Source organism: Schistocerca serialis, chromosome 5 (assembly GCF_023864345.2).
Source record: "Schistocerca serialis cubense isolate TAMUIC-IGC-003099 chromosome 5, iqSchSeri2.2, whole genome shotgun sequence".
Taxonomy (NCBI): domain Eukaryota; kingdom Metazoa; phylum Arthropoda; class Insecta; order Orthoptera; family Acrididae; genus Schistocerca; species Schistocerca serialis.
Window position 1 is genome coordinate 238,070,265 of NC_064642.1, and position 22,306 is coordinate 238,092,570.

General features: G+C 43.2%; 1 protein-coding gene and 1 pseudogene across 2 annotated transcripts in view; both read right to left on the reverse strand.

Annotated features, from left to right (window-relative positions):
• LOC126481064 (neural proliferation differentiation and control protein 1) overlaps nt 1–22,306 on the reverse strand; it is a 1,141,454-nt gene that overhangs the window by 667,461 nt on the left and 451,687 nt on the right. The gene's annotated exons all lie outside the window — the stretch shown is intronic.
• On the reverse strand, nt 16,371–16,488 carry LOC126482556 (5S ribosomal RNA; annotated as a pseudogene).

A 22,306-nucleotide genomic window follows, 5' to 3' on the forward strand; every position in this document is an offset into this window, starting at 1 on the left:
GAAACGTATAAACATGACAAACTGAACACAGTTATACAGACAGCAGAACTTGCACCTGCTGGGACACTGTTGATACAATGTACCGCATTCACCTTACTTTTACTAAGCATAAATGCAAACTGTACCACAAGCGGCAACAGAGAGGTAATGAAAGCAACGTCGCCACATGGCACTAAAGAACAATAGATAGCACTGTCGTGTAAGGAATACAAGCTTATTCAGCAAAAATCGTATATAAGAAAATTTGCATTTATGCCATTCACAAAATGGCATATACACAATGCCGGAAAAAAATTAGTACATCTTTTACATGTTTCCTGTTCATTCAATATTTATTCTTGCAACAGTGCATATGGAGTATATGAAATGATTACATTTACCGATCAATAGCACAAGCGGTTCTGAGCTAATAGATATCGACCCATGCTGGAACACCTATATTAGTACTGGTGTAGCCTCCACGGGCGGCAATGTTGACACTGACTCCGGCATCCAGTCGATCGTACAGATGACGAATACCGTCCATTGATACGTTATGCCACGCCTGCTCGACCATTTCACGTAGTTCTGTAAGAGTTGTTGGTTAACGAGTCGCACGAGTCACTTCTCATCCCATCGGTCCTAATACATGCTCGGTTGGAGGCATGTCCAGGGATCGTGCCGGGTAGGGAAGTTGGTGCACTTCTTTCAGAGCACGTTGAGTTTCACAGGCAGTGCGTGGGTGAGCATTAGCCTGTTGGGACAACACATCACCTTCCTGTTGCAAGAACGGAAAATAACGGGTCTAACAACATGCAAAAATGACGACAAGCAAAGATTAGTAGAGATTTGTGCACTGATCTATGTGCGAAGCATACAACAACTACCACTGTCACACCTTAGCAAAATATCTGGCAGAGAACTCGAGAAAATTCTTGTCCTATGTAAAATCGGTAAGCGGATATAAGGCTTCCATTCACTCTTTTGTTGACCAGTCTGGTGTGGCAGTTGAAGATAGCAAAACGAAAGCCGAAGTTTTAAATTTCACGTCAAAGAAATCGTTCATAAAGGAGAATCTTGCAAACATAGCGTCATTTGACCATCGGACAGACTCTCGTCAAATAAATCGTTCATACAGGAGAATCTTGCAAACATAGCGTCATTTGACCATCGGACAGACTCTCGTATGGACGGCATAGTTGTAAGCACCCATGGCGTAGGGAAACAACTGAAAGAAAGCAAATACATCACCACGTCCGGATGGAATAAAAAAAATGGTTCAAATGGCTCTGAGCACTATGGGACTTAACTGCTGTGGTCATTAGTCCCCTAGAACTTAGAACTACTTAAACCTAACTAACCTAAGGACATCACATACATCCATGCTCGAAGCAGGATTCGAACCTGCGATCGGAGCGGTCGCGCTGTTCCAGACTGAAGCGCCCAGGACCACCCGGCCACAACGGCCGGCGCCGGATGGAATCCCAATTCGGTTTTACAAATAGTACTCTATGGCATAGGCTCCTCACCAAGCGCGCGACCACTACTGTCGCAGGTTCGAATCCTGCCTCGGATATGGATGTGTGTGATGTCCTTAGGTTAGTTAGGTTTAAGTAGTTCTAAGTTCTAGGGGACTGATGACCTCAGAAGTTAAGTCCCATAGTGCTCAGGGCCATTTCTGAACCCTCACCTAGCCTGCTTTTGTCATGAACCTCTCGCGCAGCACAATGTCCCAAGCGACTGGAAAAAAAAGCGCAGGTGACTCCAGTATATAAGAAGGGTAAAAAACGGACTCTCAAAATTGCAGACCACTATCCCTAAGTTCAGTTTGCTGCAGAATCCTTGAACATATTCTCAGTTCGAATATAATAAACTTTCTTGAAACTGAGAAGCTTATGTCCACAAATCAGCATGGTTTTAGAAAGCATCGCTCGTGCGAAACTCATCTGGCCCCTTCCTGACGTGAAATACTGTGAACCGTGGGTGAAGAACAATAAACAGACTCCATATTTCTAGATTTCGGGAAAGCATTTGACTCGGTGCCCCACTGCAGGTTGTTAACGAAGGTACGACCATATGGAATGAGTGCACAGATATGTGAGTGGCTCGAACATTTCTTAAGTAATAGAACCCAGTATGTTGTCCTCGACGCCGAGTGTTCATCAGAGACAAGGGTATTGTCAGGGGTGCCCCAGGGAAGCGTGATAGAACCGCTGTTGTTCTCTATATACATGAAGGATACGTTGGACAGGGTGGGCAGTAATCTAAATGGTTCAAATGGCTCTGAGCACTATGGGACTTAATATCTGAGGCCATCAGTCCCCTAGAAATTAGAACTACTTAAACCTAACTAACCTAAGGACATCGCACACATCCATGCCCGAGGCAGGATTCGAACCTGCGACCGCAGCAGCAGCGCGGTTCCGGACTGAAGCGCCTAGAACCGCTCAGAAAATGCTATTATTTCAATAAAATCTGATTGATATATTCCTTGCCGTGTTAAAAGGCGTATCTAATTATAGATAATTGTTAGTAAAAAGGGAGATAGCTATTAGGCTGACTGCAATTAGTCATACTTCCGCCCTGCTTGTGATTACATTGAAATAATCGGCGGCAGTAATCTACGTTTGTTTGCTGATGATGCTGTGGTGTAAGGTAAGATGCGAGGTTGAGCGACTTTAGGAAGATAGAAGACCACTTAGATAAAATTTCTAGTTGGTGTGATGAACGGCAGATAGCTCTATATCTGGAAAAAAGTAAGTTAATGCGGATGAGTAGGAAGATCAAGCGTGTAACGTTCGGTTACAGTATTGTTAGTGTCGTGCTTGACACAGTCAAGGAGTTTAACTATCTGAGCGCAACGTTGCAAAGTGATATGAAATGGAACGAACATGTGGGGGTTGAGATAGGGAAGGCGAATGCTCGACTTCGATTTATTGGGAGAATTTTAGGAAAGAGTGGTTCACTTGTACAGGAGACTGCATACAGGGCGCTGGTGCGGCCTATCTTGAGTATTGCTCGAGTGTTTGGGGTCCGTATCAGGTCTGATTGAAGGGAGACATCGAAGCAATTCAGAGGTGGGCTGCTACATTCGTTACTAGTAGGTTCGAACAGCATGTAAGTATTTCGGTGATGCTTCGGGAACCAAACGGGAATCCCTGGAGTGAAGGCGGCGTTCTTTTCGAGAAATGCTATTGAGAAAATGTAGATAACCTGCATTTGAAGCTGACTGCCGAACGATTCTACTGCCGCCAAAATATGCTGTGGGTAAGGACCACGAAGATAAGATTGGAGAAATTAGGGCTCATACAGAGGCATATACGAGGTGCGACAATAAAGTAATGAGACTGATTTTCCTTGCAAGATGTGGCAACCCTGCAGGCTTGCGTAGGCACAATATCCTTGATCTTGGTCTATAAGCTGGTTCTACTCCAAGCGGCACATCGATGCAACTGCTCAGTCGCGAGTTGTGCTGTAATAAGTTAACATGTGTTTGTGTCTCTCGTCACGGAAATTGAACCGCATAATATTGCGCAACGGTATGCCATTTGTTTTTGCGTTAAATTGGGTGAAAACGCGACGAAAACTTACGGTAAGCTTTAGAAGGCTTTTGGAGAGGAGGTTATGTCAAGAGCGCAAGTTTTTCGCTGGTATAAAATGCTTAGTGAAGGCAGAGCGAATGTTGATGCTGAAGACCGCAGTGGACGAGCATCAACCTCACGGACGGATGTCAACTTGGCCAGGGTGCGTGAACTCGTACGATCTGATCAAAGATTATCCGTGCAAATGATTGTAGAAAAACTGAACATCAATCGAGAAACGGTTCGTCTAATAATAACTGAAGATCTTGGTATGAGAGAGATCTGTGCAAAATTGGTCTCCAAAAATCTCACATCACAACAGCGAGAAACACGGAAAAATGTCGCAGCCGATCTGTTAGAGCAAACAGAAATCAATCTAGAATTGCTGAGCCGTGTTATCACTGATGAAGAAATTTGTATTTTTTTCAGTAATATCCACAGAAAAAACGCCAAATTTCGCAATGGTGCTCAAAGAGTTCACTCAGACCAAAAAAAGCTCGCATGTCAAAGCCAAAAGCGAAATGCATGCTTGTGTGCTTCTTTGATTCCTAGGGAATTGTTCATAAAGGGTGAGTGCCTCCTGGACAAACAGTTAACCAATATTACTACAAGAAATTTTAGAAAGACTTTGTAAAAGAGTTTTTTTTAATCTTATGGGACTTAACAGCTAAGGTCATCAGTCCTTACACACTATTTAACCTAAATTATCCTAAAGACAAACACACACACCCATTCCCGAGTGAGGACTCGAACCTCCGCCGGGACCAGCCGCACAGTCCTTGACTGCAGCGCCCTAGACCACTCGGATAATCCCGCGCGGGTGTAAAAGAGTTCTTCGTGTCCGTACCAACATTGCTGATAATTGGATTCTGCATCACGATAATGCGCCATCCCATACTGCCCTGTCAGTACTGCAATTTTTAACCTCAAAACAAATTTCAGTACTACCACAGCCACCTTATTCACCATATATCACTCCGTGTGACTTTTCCATTTTCAAGAGTCAAAACGGCGGTCAAGGGACACCATTTTCAAACAACGCAAGATGTCAAAAAAGCTGTGACGAGGGTCTTGGAGGATATTACAGAAGATCAGTTCCAGAAATGTTACTATCAATGGCAGAAGTGCTGGAAAAAGTTGTGCAACCAGAAGGGAACTACTATGAAGGAGACAACAGTAAACTTGACTAAAACGGTAAGCAACATTTTTTTTTTCACATCAGTCTCATAACTTTATTGTCGCACCTCATAGACAGTCGCTTTACCCTCGCTCTTTTTGCGAGTGGAACAGGAAAGGAAATGGCTAGTAGTGGTAAGGTGGCTTGCGGAGTATCTATGTAGATGTAGATGTACAAACGTCCATATTAGATTTTTGTTTCGGACACACAAAACTGTTTGACGCAAACCATGTAACCAGTTGTTGCTTCACGTACAATTATATTGTTAACTGTGTAACATCGCCTTTTGTTTTCTGTTGTGTACGTAGGATGTTTGAAAAAGGACGTTTCCTGTTGTCCTGAAAGTAAAACAGTGTTGCACTACAAAATAAAATCAAGCGCTTCTCTTTTTACAGCAAGCGTGTGCCGATATTTGCTAATAACTAGTAGTGACAGGATGGTCGTTAAAAGTTGACGCATAAGTACGTCATAGTATTTGGGACTGCAGTCTTCCGGTTGCGTAAGGTGAATAGACAGTGCAGTGTGTGGTGTCAGGAACAGAGAAGAGAATGTGAACAGTGTTCCCGGGAGGAGGCAGAGTGGAGCAAACAGAGCGCAGAATAATGTGGACGCAACAAAAGCGGACGCAGCGGCACTGCGACACAAAGCCTGCGTGCGCTGAAAGAACGTCGCAGCAGGTAGCAGCCGGCAGACCACACGTGACAGAGTGTACTCCGGTGGGTATAGGGAACCACAGTTCGGCCATCTCCTGCCTCAGCTCTGGCAGCCACTCAGTCCGTCAACTAAGAACGCAGATGGCAGCAGTTGAGGCCCAGAACACCAGCTGCCGTTAGTGGCCTAGACACTGACGGGACGTAACACACTGATCTCTCTCCCTCCCTTCCCTTTCCTAGTGAATACCGACAAGAAACATAGCCCACCTACTCGCTGGTAGGCTGACATTTCGAAATTGTTTTCGACTCGGTGCCTTAGTGTGTCTCTATTTGACCAAAAATCGGGCCAAGGTTTCCTTCTGCCATTTATTCCTCGTTCAGTCTCTCGCAACGACTTGTACGGGGTGTTCAAAAAGTCTCTCCGCAGTGCCGTATAATTGTTAGCCGCTCGAGCCTTATGCCGCAGTGAATACAGGGTGTTACAAAAAGGTACGGCCAAACTTTCAGGAAACATTCCTCACACACAAATAAAGAAAAGATGTTATGTGGACATGTGTCCGGAAACGCTTAATTTCCGTGTTAGAACCCTTTTTAGTTTCATCAGTATGTACTGTACTTCCTCGTTTCACCGCCAGTTGGCTCAATTGAAGGAAGGTAATGTTGACTTCGGTGCTTCTGTTGACATGCGACTCATTGCTCTACAGTACTAGCATCAAGCACATCAGTACGTAGCATCAACAGGTTAGTGTTCATCACGAACGTGGTTTTGCAGTCAGTACAATGTTTACAAATGCGGAGTTGGCAGATGCCCATTTGATGTATGGATTAGCACGGGGCAATAGCTGAGGCGCCGTACGTTTGTATCGAGACAGATTTCCAGAAAAAAGGTGACCTGACAGAAAGACGTTGGAAGCAATTGATCGGCGTCTTAGAGAGCACGGAACATTCCAGCCTATGACTCGCGACTGGAGAAGACCTAGAACGACGAGGACACCTGCAATGGACGAGACAATTCTTCGTGCAGTTGACGATAACCCTAATGTCAGCGTCAGAGAAGTTGCTACTAAACAAGGTAACGTTGACCACGTCACTGTATGGAGGGTGCTACGGGAGAACCAGTTGTTTCCGTACCATGTACAGCGTGTGCAGGCACTATCAGCAGCTGATTGGCCTCCACGGGTACACTTCTGCGAATGGTTTATCCAACGATGTGTCAATCCTCATTTCAGTGCAAATGTTCTCTTTACGGATGAGGCTTCATTCCAACGTGATCAAATTGTAAATTTTCACCATCAACATGTGTGGGCTGACGAGAATCCGCACGCAATTGTGCAATCACGTCATCAACACAGATTTTCTGTAAACGTTTGGGCAGGCATTGTTGATGATGTCTTGATTGGGCCCCATGTTCTTCCACCTACGCTCAATGGAGCACGTTATCATGATTTCATACGGGATCCTCTACCTGTGCTGCTAGAACATGTGCCTTTACAAGTACGACGCAACATGTGGTTCATGCACGATGGAGCTCCTGCACATTTCAGTCCAAGTGTTCGTACGCTTCTCAACAACAGATTCGGTGACCGATGGATTGGTAGAGGCGGACCAATTCCATGACCTCCACGCTCTCCTGCCCTCAACCCTCTTGACTTTCATTTATGGGAGCATTTGAAAGCTCTTGTCTACGCAACCCCGGTACCAAATGTAGAAACTCTTCGTGCTCGTATTGTGGACGGCTGTGATACAGTACGCCATTCTCCAGGGCTGTATCAGCGCATCAGGGATTCCATGCGACGGAGGGTGGATGCACGTATCCTCGCTAATGGAGAACGTTTTGAACATTTCCTGTAACAAAGTGTTTGAAGTCACGCTGGTACGTTCCGTTGCTGTGTGTTTCCATCCCTGATTAATGTGATTTGAAGAGAAGTAATAAAATGAGCTCTAACATGGAAAATAAGCGTTTCCGGACACATGTCCACATAACATATTTTCTTTTTTTGCGTGTGAGGAATGTTTCCTGAAACTTTGGCCGTACCTTTTTGTAACACCCTGTATACCGAAATGAAACTCAGTGAAATACAAGTTATTAATTTATTGAATATTCATTTTTACTTACAAATTTTCACATTACATGTTGAAAGTGTCCCCCCCCCTCCATCGTTGTTGAATACACAATTCAATTCATCTGATCATGATTTTATCTTGGAACTCTTTCATTAGGTCCGTGTTTGCATAGAAAAACAGTAATAATAAATTGGGTCCGCCTTGCTGCAAAACACCTTGTTATTCGTTTATTTCTTAATTCTCCCAAACTAGTTTCGGCGATAAATATGATGATGGTGATATTTGTCGCCGAAACTAGTTTTGGAGGATAAAGAAATAAACGAATAACAAGGTGTTTTGCAGCAAGGCGGACCCAATTTCCGATATTACTGTTCATCTAATCATGTTTCCTAACACAAGTTGGAACATTTCTGCTGTAACAGAAGCAGTGAAAGTGGATATCGCAGTTTTCAATTCATCGATCGATTTTGGACGGTTTTTATAGACAGTTGCTTTCGCTGCACCCCAGAGGAAAAAGTCAGGTGGTGTTAGGTCAGGCGATCATGGAGGCCAAAGTCCCTGTGAAATTATGCCATCACCAAAACCATCAGCAAGCAGTGACATTGAAAAGCGAGCTGTATGTGCGGTTGCACCATCTTGTTGAAGATAACCGTATAGTATTTCACATAACACAAGTTCTTCTATGAACTGGTACAGATTATCACTGCAGTATCGTTGTGCGTTTATCGCTTCATTGAAAAATATGGGACCCACAATCCGACGTCTAGAAATTGCAATCCAAACTCCTATTTTCACAGAATGAAGTGGTTCCTCGTGAATACGCAATGGATTTGCAGTACTCCATATACGAGAATTTTGCGTGTTCATGTACCGGGATAAATGAAACCACGCCTCATCAGTGAAAAATGTTTCATTAAGAATATCCCTTCCATTTTGTTGAACGAAAATTTTGAACCATTGACAATAATGCAGTCTCTTGCCATGATCAGTATTTTTCAGTTCTTGCACGACTATCACTCTGTATGGGAAAAGTTCTAATTTTTTCCTTATAGATAGCTGTGTGGGCCGTTCCTACACTAACATCGATTTCCTGGGCGAGTTTTCTTACTGACTTGTTCGGACTCATGGACATTTTATCGGAAATATCGAGTAGTTCATCCTCAGACAAAACGCTAGGACGACCACTTATCGGTGCATCTGTCACTGAACCCGTACTTCGAAATTTGTTAATCAAATCTCGCACAGTATCGCGATGTGGGAGTGTTGTCTCCGGTAAAACTGAATTAAATGTTTGACAAACTGAAACTGTGTATTTACCGCCAGCTTTGAACACTTGTTCGACTAAAAACACACTTTCTTCAATGGTTTGCATTTTAACAGTGACAAAAACGAAACAAACTAACAAAGGGACTAAACTTAAACGTTCACGTCAACACGTAACGACACACACCAACGATACTACTGACGCTGGCTGAGATAAACGAAACAGTGGAATGTTGGGAGAGTCCACTTGAAGGGAAGTAACCCAGGCAAGCGAACAATCACACGGCACGCGCGGCTAACAATCATACGGCACTGCGGTGAGACTTTTTGAACACCCCGTATAGGTGGAAATCCGAAGTAGCCTCACGGTTCACAGTCCACGCTAAACTGCCTGTTCTTCTATAACTGGCTGCGTAAGTCAGTCCAGAGGTCAGAAAACGGGCTTCAGCGGAACCATGTCCATTAAGGCACTATACAGCTCAAACCAACCTTTAGGTAGAGATCAGATTTACTTTTTTGTCATACACTTCATTTGTAGCTGTGAAACATAACTTTCGTCGTAAAGTACAGATTCTCCATGCGAATTTTTCATTTTTCACTAATGCGAGGTTCACTTTTCCAACAGGCATATATGCGAGCGATTGAGGTACCACAACCCTTTCTGCGAGAAAGGTAGCCTTCATTTCAACAGGAGATACAAGAATCGTAATACGAGGGCGTGCTCAAATGTACTGCCTCCGAATTTGTCACGTGAAAACTCATAAAGCTTCTTAAATAAACCAACATTAATAACATTCTACATATTTATTCATCATCTCTACATACAGAGTGATCGTTAAGAAAACCGACAAACTGCAGACTAGACTTGACCACTGCTTCTATGTTTCGATACAGTGTATCGATACGTGAAACTGTTTCAGTGTTTCGGAACGGCTGTGGTTCACTGTTTCGGAACAGTGGTGTTTCGTTCCGCCCCTGTCTCGGATAACCGGACCAGATTCGATATCGAGCCAGACACAGAAACTGTATCGTTGTTTCAAAATAAGGCTGTTTCAGTCCACGTGTGCTTGGAACGGACTAATTATATCGAAACAGTGATGTTTCATTCCGCTCTGTGTCGGACGAGATTCGGGCTCGGCACAGGTACTGAAACACAACATACCACTTCGTGACACACTTTCAAGAGTGTCGAAATCTTTTTGACAAGCAATAGCATGAAGCTTAAGATATCCGAAAATAAAGTTTCGTTTCTAACTGACTGTCCTATTCCGAAATGGCGTAACATGTGCTTCATAAACACTAACCAAACAATGAAACAACACATACTATTCACATTCAAAACAATAAATATGTGAAAATCATTCAGTTAAATTACACTTTTTTATAACATACGCTTCTCTGTTCATGTACAGTAATCATATTAAGAAACGCAAGTAAGCCTACAACATTTTGAATAAGAAAAAGGCGTGAGTGACAATTAGACATATATACAAATTTGATGTAGGTATAATTGCAAGCAATCTGTTTGACATATTACTGATAGTGTAATGGTGAACGGGAAGGGTTGGGAAGCATGGTGAATTTACAGTAACGGTTCTAAACACCTTGAAACAAAATTTTTTTCTGTTATATTTTGTTATTTATTCGAATTATTTAGCATTATTTGTGAGTCTATAGTCACTGTGCCTATTATCCACAATGATTCCCTTTGTGTGCATGGAAATTAGCAGGATGGGTATATTACCCATACTAACGGAATGTGGGATCCCAGTAGCATATCTGTTGTTTCTGCAGTTTGCTCCCACCTCCAGTTCTGTTCGTGGTGCTTCTTCTGTCTTCAGCTATGGCTGTCCTCAGCCAATTGAAAAGTATGAAAGTCACACGACACGAGGCCGGCCGGGGTGGCCGAGCGGTTCTAGGCGCAACAGTCTGGAACCGCGCGACCGCTACGGTCGCAGGTTCGAATCCTGCCTCGGGCATGGATGTGTGTGATGTCCTTAGGTTGGTTGGGTTTAAGTAGTTCTAAGTTCTAAGGGACTGATGACCACAGATGTTAAGTTCCATAGTGCTCAGAGCCACACGACACGAAAACAGCGCATTTGCTGCATGAAATACGAAACTGCCAAGACGCCTAAGTGATAGTTTCATACTTTCTGCGATATGATTAGCGCTCTCGCGCCTCATTTATATGGACATACTTATACACTAGACATTCAAGATGATAAAATGTGTAGGTTTATTAAATTACGAAACACAAACTGTTTCACTGTTTCGAAACAGCGTATCGAAACATTATGTTGTACTGTTTCATTTGTTTCGAAACAGTTACGTGTTTCAGTTTGCCCATCTCTACTGCAGACACAGATTCCTCACAGGAAATGGAGGAGAAAAGATCCTATGAACGTGTGTCCGGAAATTCATTGTTTCCACGGTAGATAGCACCTCTGACCACGTGCCGTGTGTTCCTCGTGTGTTGCGGGCTGTGTGGTTGAGGCAGCGTACTGTAAGCAGCAGAATGGTCTGGTATTCATGTCGGGAACAAGCCGAGATGGTGTCTGTGTACGGCCAAGCAAATGAAAACGGTCGAGAAGCACCACGGCTATGCCAAAACATGTACTCTCGTAAACACCAATCATATCACACAACATTTCAAGTCCTTTTTGGGTGTTAGTGTGATCATGGCTCCTTACAGATAGACGACCGTGCAGGAAGGCGACGGATTGTGTGAACAGAGATTTGGAGGGCCGAGTTCTATAGGATATTGAGACGAACCCTAGTACGAGGGTCACTCCAAAAGAAATGCACACTTTTTTAAAATCAATCTTTTATTCTAGATGTTTGAAAGTTTTGCAGTGTATAGATACATGCTTTAGGAGCAATATTTTCATTTCTTCACATTATTTCCATCCCTCTCAACTGCCTTACGCCATCTTGGAACCAGCGCCTCTATACCCGCACGGTAAAATTCTGGACCAACCTGTTGGAGCCACTGTTTGGCAGCGTGCACAAGGGAGTCATCATCTTCAAACCTTGTTCCACGAAGAGAGACTTTCAGTTTCTCAGAGAGATGATAGTCACTTAGAGCTAGGTCAGGACTATAAGGCTGGTTTTTCAGTGTCGTCCATCCGAGTTTTGTGATCGCTTCTATGGTTTTTGACTGACATATGGCCGTGCATTGTCGTGCAACAGCAAAACATCCAGCTTTTGCCGATGTGGTCGAACACGACTCAGTAGAGTTTGAAGTTTCTTAAATGTCGTCACATATGCATCAGAATTTATGGTAGCTCCACTTGGCATTATGTCCACAAGCAAGGGTCCTTCGGAACCGAAAAACACTGTAGCCAGAACTTCTCCAGCAGAGGGTGTGGTTTTGAATTTTTTTTTTCTTGGGTGAATTTGCATGATGTCGTTCCACTGATTGCCTCTTCGTCTCTGGTGAAAAATGATGGAGCCACGTTTCATCACCTGTCACAATTCTTCCAAGAATTTCATCTCTACCATTCTCGTACTGTTCCAAAAGTTCGCTGCATACCGTTTTTCTTGTTTCTTTGTGAGCCACTGTCAACATCCTGGGAACCCACCTGGCACAAACCTTTTTTAACGCCAACACTTTCAGTATTCTGCAAGCACTTTCTTCCCATATCACAACGTAGCGTGACAATTCGTTCATTGTGATGTGCCTGTCAGCAGCCACCAATTCGTTAACTCTCTGCACATTGTCCGGAGTGTGTGCATTACGAGGGCTGCCGCTGCGAGAGCAATCCTCAATATTGCCGTGCCCGCTTTCATCACGTAACCTGCTTGCTCACCGACTAACTGTACTGCGATCGACAGCAGATGGTCCATACACCTTTTTCAACCTCTTGTGGATGTTTCCCACTGTATCGTTTTCACAGCAGAGGAATTCTATGACAGCACGTTGCTTCTGACGAACGTCAAGTGTAGCAGCCACCTTGAGGACATGCTGTGACGGTGCCACTCACGGGAACAGGTTGAACTAAGTTTGAAAACAAGCGGGAAGGATGTAGCTACACACTATAAAACTTTCACATATGGAGAATGAAAACTGGCAACGATGCACTTCGGGGCACATGTTCATAAGACCTTTTTTTCTCCATTTCCGGTCAAGAATCGGCCCCCTGCAGTTTGCCGGTTTTATTCATGTTCACCCTGTATTTGAATCCCTCTGCGGCTGGAGGGGCTCTGGATTGTAGCGTGTAATATGGCGGTATGTAACGTAGATATGTAGGTGCGTGAGAAACAGCGTGCTGTAATCGAGTCTCGAATTCAGAGTTCATCCAAACATGGAGAACCCTCTCCTTCAAGATGACAATGCCAGATCACACTCGATCGCTGCGACGTCTACAACAAAATGACGCCTTGGGTTCACCGTCTTAGTTCCTCCATACAGTCTCCACTTGGCCCCATCCGATTTTCATCTGTTTCCAGCACTTAAAGTACGCCTTCGAGGACATCACTTTGACAGTGATGATGGGGTGCAAGCAGATATGAGGTTTTTGCTCCGTCAACAAAGTCATTCTACAGCGACGCTATCAACAAACTGGTCTTCCTTTCTACATCTACATCTACATGATTACTCTGCAATTCACATTTAAGTGCTTGGCAGAGGCTTCATCGAACCACAATCATACTATCTCCCTAGCATTCCACTTCCGAACAGCGGGCGGGAAAAACGAACACCTAAACCTTTCTGTTCGAGCTCTGATTTCTCTTATTTTCTTTTGATGATCATTCCTACCTATGTAGGTTGGGCTCAACAAAATATTTTCGCATTCGGAAGAGAAAGTTGGTGACTGAAATTTCGTAAATAGATCTCGCCGCGACGAGAAACGTCTTTGCTTTAATGACTTCCATCCCAACTCGCGTATCATATCTGCCACACTCTCTACCCTATTACGTGATAATACAAAACGAGCTGCCCTTTTTTGCACCCTTTCGATGTCCTCCGTCAATCCCACCTGGTAAGGATCCCACACCGCGCAGCAATGTTCTAACAGAGGACGAACGAGTGTAGTGTAAGCTGTCTCTTTAGTGGACTTGTTGCATCTTCTAAGTGTCCTGCCAATGAAACGCAACCTTTGGCTCGCCTTCACACAATATTACCTATGTGGTCTTTCCAACTGAAATTGTTCGTAATTTTAACACCCAGGTACTTAGTTGAATTAACAGTCTTGAGAATTGTACTATTTATCGAGTAATCGAATTCCAACGGATTTAAGAAAAATGTAGTCGTTGCCAGAGTGATCATGTTGAGAAATAAATATGTGGACGTAAGAATAAAGATGTAAAAAGTTAATACGTTTGTTTTATGTAAAATGTTTGAAGAGTTTGCAGATAAAAAATTTGGAGGCTCGCCAGCACGCCCTCGTATTAACGGAGAATAATTTTTCACACAAATTCGACAGACGTGGATAACCTTAAAAAGAATTTTGATATGTGGAACAAGTGTTCTGAGACTCAAATTTAAGTCGATAAGAGCTTCTGAACGAGAAATACATGCGTGACACGTGTTTGTAAAATCATAATGGTTGATAACAAACTACTGTCGGCTACGTTAACCTCGGTCATGCTACCTTCAAAACAATACACATCTTCTGCGGTGCGTTCACGGTGGAGTATACCGCTGCATACGATGCGTGGCTGTGTTTCGAACTCGTTGCAGAAACCTTCAGACGTGCGTTTACTGTATGGTGCAGCAGGAGGTAATGCCCGGATATATGAATGAATTTTGAAAGGATTCTCCACCGGTATTATCCTGACTGGAAGACAAATATCGCCGTAGTTGGACGCTTTCCAGAAACTGCGTCGTTCAAGTGACAGAGCTTGTTAAAGCTCTCGACGTGGAGTATTGTAGTACAGTAGAATTGGAGGAGTTGGTGTTGAATTGTGTGGGAGAAGATTCGTCAGTAAGAACCAGCTGAACTGCCCGTCAAATTCTCACTTCTTGGAATGCAGTGTAGAGAGAACTAGTGGAGAAGTAGTTTTACCTGTATATCATGGACAAATTGTGTAAGCATTTGGACCTAATGTTCTTTGAAAGCTGCCCTTTGGAGAACTTCATTGAAATAATTTATCTTTGTGCAAGACATTAGTCCCTGGCGAGGTGCAAAGCTACACTGAACAGGGTTTCGCCTGTTACGAATGCCACACATTGAATGCTACATAGTGAAGGTATACCTCTACGAGTCGCTATATACAATGTCATCATCGCAGATTTGAACAGCGTGCCCGAGTAGATGACCGGAAAGTGCCACTTCTGTTTATGGGAGTACGGGGTCTAGATTCATTACGAGTGTGCTATATGCACTATTTTGATGACTCTGATGTTTAACTTCGATGGTCATTTTGAGTGATGCAACATACAGGAGCTTATTGTGAGATCATGGATTGCATGTATTCATTGACCTAATATTTCATTCGCAGAGTTTTAAGTTTTATAGCTGTACCATCCTTGTGATCAAGTTAAAAACGTTGTTCAAAGAGAGAGGCTTTGTTCCAAGTTTAAGTATCGATACGGTATTTTATTTACGCATCCGTGAATGTAACCAAAAAAAAAAATGGTTCAAATGGCTCTGAGCACTATGGGACTTAACATCTGAGGTCATCAGTCCCATAGACTTAGAACTACTTAAACCTAACTAACCTAAGGACATCACACACATCCATGCCCGAGTCAGGATTCGAACCTGCGATCGTAGCGGTCGTGCAGTTCCAGACTGAAGCTCCTAGAACCGCTCGGTCACTGCGGCTAGCCTAAATGTAACCCACGCACAGTTTGCTATCCCACGTATTCATTACTACTCTCTCTCTTTCTCCCTCCGTCCGAACAAGCCTTGGAAGGCCCAACTGTACCGACCGGCCGCCGTGTCATCCTCAGCCCACAGGCATCACTGGACACGGATATGGAGGGGCATGTCGTCAGCACATCGCTCTCCCGACCGTATTTCAGTTAACAAGACTGGAGCCGCTACTTCTCAATCAAGTAGCTCCTCAGTTGGTCTCACAAGGGCTGAGTGCACCCCGCTTGGAAACAGCACTCGGCAGACCGGATGGTCACCCATGCAAGTGCTAGCCCAGCCGAACAGAACTTAACTTCGGTGATCTGACGGGAACTGGTGTTACAACTGCGGCACGGGCGTTGGCATTCATTATTACTAGAGGAATTAAAAGGTTTATGGGACTCCTTTTTGCACTAATTCAAATGCATAGTGGAACTGTTCTCCACGTGGTCCGTCAGAAAACAAATGTAACCTTGCAATTTCTCGCTTGTTTACTGAGTAATAAACAGATATTACTCCAAATTACTACTCAGTTATTTTAATTCAATAGTTATTTCTGAAAATTAACATTCAATTCACTAGACACGCCCTGCCTTCATGACAATCATTTTTCAGATGAGCTGCCGTCGTTAGAACTGAACTGAACTCCCCCCGAAGAGGCCATGAAGGCGAAACGGTATTGACCGGCCGCCGTGTCATCCTCAGACCATTGGCGTGACTGGGAGCGGATACGGAGGGGCACGTGGTCAGCACATCGCTCTCCCGGCCGTATGTCAGTAGACGAGACCGGCGCCGCTACTTCTCGATCAAGTAGCTGCTCAGTTTGCCTCACAAGGGCTGGGTGCATCCCGCTTGCCAACAGCGCTCGGCAGACCGGATGGTCACCCATCCAAGTACTAGCCCAGCCCGACAGCGCTTAACTTCGGTGATCTGACGGGAACCGGTGTTACCACTGCGGCAGGGCAGTTGGCTGTCATCACCAGAAGTATTTTCAAATTCTTTGCATGCATTTTTCAGCAAATATAAGGTAGGTTTATGTGCTGAGAATTTAAAGAATTCCTGCTGATCCTGAATATGTGTGGAGCGATTTTTGTGAATAGGTGTTAGGATTTCACATCCTCAGTGCACTTATCCTATATATAAGAAAGGGTAAAAATGTACTTGTAGATCTTATTAGGCGATTAGAATGTGCTGATTGTAAGTCGCAGTGAACACACGTTCACCTGAGTATATGTTTCAGCTGCCATTAAGTTATTCATTACACTATGAAGTCTTTCCTACTTCTAAGCATATCAGTCAAAGAGCAGCTAAGCGCGTTATTTTTCTTTCACGGGTCAAAATTTTGTATAAGAGGGGGAATATTTTCAGGCAATTTTCACCGAACTCATACACGTTACATATTCAGCTTAGCTCAAAAAAGTGGGCCTCCTTCCTGTTGAACACAGAGTTCGGACTATCCAACGCAATATTACAGGGACGAACTTTTTTTCGATACATGAGGCCTCCAAATATTTTCAGCTCAAATCAGAGTGCTGTTAATTGCAAAACATTTCGAGCGCTATAATATATTTACTGGTAGCTGAGGACATACTGGTAACGCTGATAGCAACATTTTTTCTTTTAGTTAAATTTATGTTCATTATAAAATGAAAATGTTAATTAATAAATTTAATCACACTTTTTAATAGAATAAGATCGTTTTATTTTTTAATACTAATCAAAATGGTTCAAATGGCTCTGAGCACTATGGGACTTAACTTCTGAAGTCATCAGTGCCCTAGAACTTCGAACTACTTAAACCTAACTAATCCAAGGACATCACACGCATCCATGCCCGAGGCAGGATTCGAACCTGCGACCGTAGCGGTCACGCGGTTCCAGACTGTAGCGCCTAGAACCGCTCGGCCACTCCTGCCGGCTTTTAATTCTAATCGCATGAAAAAGCGAGTAGTCACAATAAATTAAAGTGTGATGCAAAAATGCGAAACATCGAATAGAAAATAAAATACTGTCTTGTTTCTAGAGTATGAACAGTGTTATTAGGCTAATACACACAAACATTATATATATAATTTAATTTATTTTCAAGTGATTATTAATTAAAAATAACATGTTCCTTTTATTAAAATTATTATAATATATTTGTTAAGTAGCTTCTCCATTTGATAAGAAATATAGAAGCCAAATAAAATTATAAAACATTGCTACCTGCGAAAATCGAAAAAGGAACTTAACGATTGTAAGATTCTTACGGTACACAGTGAGTTACCGATATTTCTATTGAAACGTTCCGGTCGTTTTACACTTACTAAGCGTTCAGTTCAGGATACTAATATCGGAGCATTAACTTACGGATCCCATAAATATGTTGCAAATGTAAGAGAGAGAGAGACTATCTAAGGTCCCCGTGTGAAATGACCAGCATCAATTTTTTTATCAACTTTTGAAATTTGACTATACAACATCCACGTAAGACTTCAGCAGTGTGCAAACAGTCACATCACAAGCATTGCTCATTCAGGTCCTCACCCCTCCTAAAACAATTGTTTCTAAGCACCGGTTCCTTACATCAAAATGTTGAGTTTATCTTCCTCTACATATATGTAACTTAGACCGTAAATCATTTCAAAACCTTTTCGAGAAAAAATAGAATTTATTTGACACCTGTGCCTTGTTGAACACTTTTAGTCGCTGTGTCATAACCTCTTCTTGCTGATGATCTAGGAGGCGTCATTAATATCTTTAATGTCTCGAAAGATGTTAAAAAAGAAAGTTGCAACGAATCAACCTTGCTGAGGTGACAAAAGTCATGGGACACCTCCTGATATCGTGTCGGATCTCCTCTTGCCGGGCGTAGTGCAGCGTGGCGTGGACTCAACAAGTCGTTTTAAGCCTCCTGCAAGAATATATAGTCATGCTTCCTCTATAGCTATTTACAATATCGAAAATGTTGCCGATGCAAGACTTTGTGCACGAACTGAACTTTCGATTATGTCCTATAAATATTCGATGGGATCCATGTCGGGTGATCTGGGTGACTAAACCACGAGCTCGAACTGTCCAGAATGTTCTACAAATCAATCACGAACACTGCTGGCCCGGTGACAATTCCATCGTTGTTTGTCGCTAAATGAAGGCCGTCGGCCACAGCGTTGTTCGTGGTGAGAGGTAATGCCTGAAATTTGGTAGTCTCGGAACACTTTCGACACTTTGGATATCGGAATATTGAATTCTCTAACGATTGCCGAAATGCAATTCCCCATGCGTCTAGCTCGAAATACCATTCCACGTACAAAGACTGTTAATTCCACGTTCAGAGTCTGTTAATTCCCGTCGAATGGCCATACTCACGTCGGAAACCCTTATACATGAATCACCTGAATGCAAATGACAGCTCAGTCAATGCATTGCGTTTTATATCTTGTGTACGAGGTACTACCGCCATCGCGCATATCATTATCCCATGACTTTTGTCACCAGTTTATAAATTTCTAACCGATTACTTTGAAGTAGTGTGTGCTTTCTGTGATATTTTTGAGATGTTTTTCGCTCCATTAATCGCACTCACCGTCAACGTAGCGATGTTATTTCAACATTCTCAGTAACAAAACGTTCCTCTTTCTTCTACAGCTACGTGATGGCTATGCTGTGGATAGTCTCGTCTTCCAAACTAACGACTGTGTTCACAGTACTGTTCCTACGCGTGCCTGGAACCCTACCGCACCCAGATGACATGCTAAATAACCCATTCTTAATCTTATAGAAAATATCTAGGACTATTTGGAACAGCGAGTAACAGCGCGGAGTACCTGCGTCGTTTGAGGCGCAATCTGCGCTGCCCCTCCCGCCGGAGGTTCGAGTACTCCCTTGGGCATGGCTGTGTGTGTTGTTCTCAGTTTAAGTTAGTTTAAGAAGTGAGTTGGGTTGTTTGGGGGAAGAGACCAAACAGCGAGATCATCGGTCTTATCGGATTAGGGAGGGACGGGGAAGGAAGTCGGCCGTGCTCTTTCGAAGGAACCATCCAGGCATTTGCCTGGAGCGATTTAGCGAAATCACGGAAAACCTGAATCAGGATGGCGGGACGCGGGACTGAACCGAAGCCCTCCCGAATGCGAGTGCAGTGTGCTAACCACTGAGCCACCTCGTTCGGTCGTTTAAGTAGTGTGTAAGTCTAGGGTCCGACCACCTCAGTAGTTTGGTCCCTTAGGAATTCACACACATTTGAACATTATTTGAACAGCGAGCAAAACATAGACATCAATATCTCCGCAACTCATTCATGAGTTACATCGTCTGGATGTGGTACACCTGAAGCAGTTTGTGGACTTGTTTCTTTGTCCTGTGCGCACATAAAGAACTGAGGTTAACATTCTATTCTCGTCATGTGCCCATTTAAATTTGATACCAAAGAAAATGTATCGAGTGTACGAAGGATGCTTGTGTAATGTTGAAGATGAGCGGGCGAATTTGGAAATCACGTTAATGATGTACACATTTTTTCAAGAATCGCCTGGAGAACAACTCAAGGGGGAACGACAGGGTGAAGGACGAAAATATTTCTAAAAATTCCAAAATTTTTTCCGTACTGTAATCTACACAAATGGGGTTTGCTGCAATGAATAAAGCATACAGTGAGGTTTTTATTGGTACTTCTTTTTTGAAAAATATTAATATCTTCACTGTCTAATTGGGCTTTTCCTGAGGCAGCTTTGAAAGTAGGTAAATTGACGGTTGTCGCTGTAACTCCTGTTGTGGTTATCTGAAACACGAAACTGACATATCACCCTGATCCTTACAGACGTAATTTTAGTTCATCGTAGGGATTTGCAAAAAAAAAATTTTTTTTGGCGAAATTATAGATATTTGAAAAAATGGCCATTTTTGGACCCCTGTTTTTTGGCCGAAAAAACTAAATATAAACATAAAAAAATCTGCTACGATCAAATGAAGAAAATTCAATTTGCTTCAAGGGAAATCAAAAATCATTAAAATCGGATGAAAATTGTAGCTTGGGTGACGACAAACATGCTAGTGGATGGCCGCTTTCTGCTACTTTGACCTGAAAAGCCCTCATTTTCATCCGGAAAGACCTTTACGTCTCTGAGCGCATCTTCACAGAATCGGCACATTTCATCGCCGGTTTTTATTTGAAGGGTGTTTCCCGCATGCATTAATGCAGTATCGCCTACCTTGAATACATACGGACAAATTTGAAGCAATGGTGATAATTTCTCTTCGATTGGATGTTATTTTTGGAGCGTATCTCCAAATGAGAATATTGAAACTATCGTTGACATTTTGAGTAAAAGCGCCCAAACAACGATCCAGCAAATCAGTTTTACTCAAATCGGTATAAATAGGATGGCATCGAAAACGACTTGTGGCAATGGTGTTTTGTGTTGTTCACACTCGGTTTCAAACGCTCACAGAATCGTGTGTAATATTTTGGGGAATAATTCCTCAATGTTTATACATTCGAATTCCGTAATAAAAAGAATTCGAGTTTTTGTGAACCGTCACTCAATTGTTCCCTGCTCTTAAGACTACTCTCGAATTGCCTGGCTTTTTAACAGCGCAGGAAAGATGTGCGTGAATCTCGTGCCGCACATAATGGCGGACCGCCTGGAGAGGCAGTCTTTCAGCTCTTCCTTCCTCCTGTATGTTGGAGAGGCGCTAGGGAACGTCACGGCCCCGCTCTCGCCACGGACGGACTTTGGCTCCGGGCAAGTGAGTTAGCGCCTCCATTAAGCAGAGTAACGACGTTACCCTAGCCGGGGGTAACTGCGACCCGTTTCACGGGCCCTGCAGCTCCAATCTCGCCCGCCACGTGCGGCTACCGTCCAATCCAATTCAATCCAGCCAGGAGGGCGGGAGGGGGAGGGAGGGGGAGGGGGTGTGCACCTCTCGCTGCCATTATCCACTGTGTTTTTTTTTTCAATATTTTTTATCGCCGCCTCCTAAATGCGACATCTATTATTAATAGGTCTTGAAGCTTGCCATGTCAAGTGGCGAAATTGATTCACTGGGTAACTCGAAGGCTGCCTGTACACATACCGTCCGCTGCATTGAAGAGTGAAACGAATGGATAGTTGCGTAAAAACTTGTTGGTCGAAATACTGCGTCAGATCCCAGTAAAATACCAAATTTTCATTGGCAGCCACCATCCTCGTCTCACCAGAGGCCATAAAATTGGAGAGACTCCCAATTTTACGTTCAAAGGACAGTAGCTGATTGACTAACTTAGGTCGTAAGAATGGAATCATTACAAATTTCATGATACTCACACAAAACCTTTGATGACAACAGTGGTGAAAGTCATCGAAAGGTTGGGTTTTCAGACAGAATCAACGCAGTATGTTAACAGAGCACATTTTATCCGAGGACTACGTTGCGAAAGACAATATAGTCAGTTGAGAAACTGATTACAGAAACAGCTCCTATCAAAAATAAATATTTATAAGGAGAGCAAAGAAACCTCCTAGTTGCTTTGATATACTTTAGGTCTCAATTATACTTCCCTATCAAAAATAAATATTTATAAGGAGAGCAAAGAAACCTCCTAGTTGATTTGATATACTTTTGGTCTCAATTATACTTTTCATGTTGTTTCCTAGAACTAGTTGAAACGTTCCTACATCTTTCTGATAATGTACACTGAAGCAAAACAACAAGAATGAAACTCCCCGGCATATTAAAACTATTTGCCATACGGAGATCCGAACTCAGAACCTGGTCCTCCGCAAGCAGTGCTCTCATCGACATAGACAAGGGGCGCGGTTCACGTCATTA